Here is a 3,413-nt window from a genome sequence, read left to right as displayed (position 1 = left end):
TTATCTTTGAAGGCTCGAGCCTCTGGTTACCATGCTCTTGTTAGGTCATGCTTTCTGCTGGTACCCATTTCTCACAAATTGCTAGATAGGGGAAGACAGTGACTCTTCCTGCCTTCATCATGCAGCAGCAACTCTATATTCTCACGATAATAACGATCAATTTCCACTGACAATGTAACAACTTTTTAAATGCCTCTGCACTCCTATGTGAGAGCCCAGAATGACTAGGGTTAGCTATAATTTTAGCTTTTGTGGATCTCTTGCTGTGCAGTCTGGTAGAAGCTTTTCTCTTCTGGAAACTGAAGCCCAAATTCCTCAAGTGGGTCATGAGGAGTAACAGTTAAAGGGACCACTTCTGTTACTCCCACTCTTAGTCCTTAGGCTCTGCAGGTGCCTATGATATTCAGCGGTCTTTGGGGTCACCAACATTTTCATAATATTGAGATTTTATTTGCCTTTATCACCATGTTGACAACTGCAAAAATGCAATAGTGATTGGTGCTATCACTTGGTTAAATTTATGGCAGTTCTCCATAATTTTCCATACTATATTGATATTCAGGGCTCAGACTAGTTAACTGAATGGAAATATGATAGGGATCACCAACCCTGAATCCTTTAAGCCTACAGGGTAACACTAAATCTGTCTTTTTTCTCAGGATGCATTATGGCTTCTCATTTAGTCTCTTGACTAGGGAGTAATTTTAGGGGATTCTACTTGTTTTTCCCAAACATTTTACTTCTTTCTCCATAAGTCAGGCAGCCAATGTGAGAATTATGCCAAATTATATGTATCTTTACTATGTAATGAGGGACCGGGGAATTCACTAGAGTACACTAATGAACCATTGAATTCACAGTGAGACAGAGCTGAGCCAGGACTCCATATATCACCTGACCTCTATATTACCCTCCTAAACAGGAGGGCCATAAGAGTCTTTTTTTTAATCTCCTGGGATTAGAGTAAACTCAGATTCTGAGATGAGGATTCTATCACAAGTGGTTTATTTGGTTTATCTGGGAGTGAAAGGAACACTAACATGGAGGAAGTGATGCAGAGAAGGGATGGCAACTAACAAAAGATACATTATTACACTAGCTAATGGTATAGGGGAAACTCAAGTTTTAAAAAAATGGTGTAAAACACATGCTCCAGGATTATCCTACCCAAGAAAGATTTATATACCAACAACTGCCAGTCATTAGTTAAGGACTGCTTTGGGGGATTTTTAATTCCTGAGCAATTTTAGCACATGAATAGCTAGAGCAGCCTTCCAGAAAAATCCATCAGGCACATATATGCAGATTTAGTCCACTAATGATGTAAAAACTCTGACAGAAAGAGGTAAAGCTGAAAAGATCATCTACAGATTCTGAGGAACATCACCTACAGAATCTGAGGAAACCAGCAGAGGTTTCCACATTTTCAAAGAACTGGAAAATTCAACATGCACCAAGGCATAAATCCTAAAATCTGCTGGAAAAAAGAGACACATCACGCTCAAAGGAACAACAATAAGGCTGATAGTTAACACTTGAATAGAAACTGTGAAGGCTAGAAATCAGTGGAATGGCATCATCAAAGTGCTCGAAGAAAAGTATTTCAATTTATATAGCTACACCTAAGAAAAAAAAATCCTACAAAACTGAAGTAAAATGAAAAGAGCTCCAGAAGAACAAAACAGAGAGTTTTTCACCAGCAGACAAAAAATTTTAAGTGCTAAAATTACTACACGTTAAAAAAGTACTAGTAAAATGTTAAGTATAATCTAAAATATATAAGTAATTCAATTGAATATAAATGTACTACATACTTCCTAAAAGAAAGTTTGAGAGACTGGCTAAATAAAACAAAGCACAACAATAAGATATGCATTAAATACAAGGATAAAGAGATTTTCACAGTAAAAGAATAAAAAAATGATATATAATATGAACATTGCCCAAAACTGTTCATATAGCTATATCAATAGAAAAATGTCAACTTCGAGGCAAGAAGATTATTAAGGAAAAAAATAAGATACTTTATTGCCCAGAGATAAACCCCCACACACAGTCACCTAATTTATGACAAAGGAGGCAAGAACATACAATGGAGAAAAGACAGCCTCTTCAATAAGTGTTGCTGGGAAAACTGGACAGCTACATGTAAAAGAATGAAATTAGAACACTTCCTAACACCACACACAAAAATAAGCTCAAAATGGATTAAAGACCTAAATGTAAGACTGGACACTATTAAACTCTTAGAGGGAAAACACTCTGACATAAACCACAGCAAGATCTTTTTTGACCCACCTCCTAGAGTCATGAAATTAAAAACAAAAATAAACAAACGGGACCTAATGAAACTTAAAAGCTTTTGTACAGCAAAGGAAACCATAAATAAGATGAAAAGACAACCCTCAAAATGGGAGAAAATATTTGCAAACGAAGCAACGGACAAAGGATTAATCTCCAAAATACACAAACAGCTCATGGAGCTCAATATCAAAAAAACAAACAACCCAATTAAAAAATGGGCGGAAGACCTAAATAGACATTTCTCCAAAGAAGACATACAGATGGCCAAGAGGCACATGAAAAGATGCTCAACATCAGCCATAAAAAGGAATGAAATTGGGTCATCTGTAGAGATCTAGATGGACCTAGAGTCTGACATACAGAGTGAAGTAAGCCGGAAAGAGAAAAAACAAATACTGTATATTAACGCATATATGTGGAATCTAGAAAAATGGTACAGATGAACCAATCTGCAGGGCAGGAATAGAGGTGCAGACATAGAGAACAGACATGTGGACACAGAGGGGAAGGGATGGGTGCGACGAATTGGGAGATTAGGTTGACAGAAATACACTACCATGTGTAAAATAGCTAGTGGGAACCTGCTGTGTAGCACAGGGAGCTCAGCTCAGTGCTCTGTAACAACCTAGATGGGTGGGAGGGAGGTCGAAGAGGGAGGGGATATAGGTATACATATAGCTGATTCACTTCATTGTAGAGCAGAAACTAACACAACATTGTAAAGCAATTATACTCCAATTTAAAAAAATAAGATATTTTATTGTGATTAAGTAATCCATCCATCAGAAAGGTTTTTGTACCTCATAAACTAGTAGATGAAATATATAAGCAAAGTAATAAATTTTAACAGACTGCGCTCAGTAACTAATAAGGGAAGCCAGTATTAGCAGTAAAGATAGAAAAGTTTTGAAGAGTGAAATTTTAAAATTTTGATCCCATCAACGTATACAACACCATCCTTAACAACTAGAAAATACACATTTCTCCCAAGATGATGTGGAGAATTTTTCAAAATTGATAATATACTGTTCACAGTAAGTCTCAACAAATTTACAAGGACTGAAACAATTCCATGTGCATCTCTGACCAGGGGGAATTAAGTTAGAAAC

Source organism: Phocoena phocoena, chromosome 20 (genome assembly GCF_963924675.1).
Source record: "Phocoena phocoena chromosome 20, mPhoPho1.1, whole genome shotgun sequence".
Taxonomy (NCBI): domain Eukaryota; kingdom Metazoa; phylum Chordata; class Mammalia; order Artiodactyla; family Phocoenidae; genus Phocoena; species Phocoena phocoena.
This window is presented reverse-complemented; position numbering follows the sequence as displayed.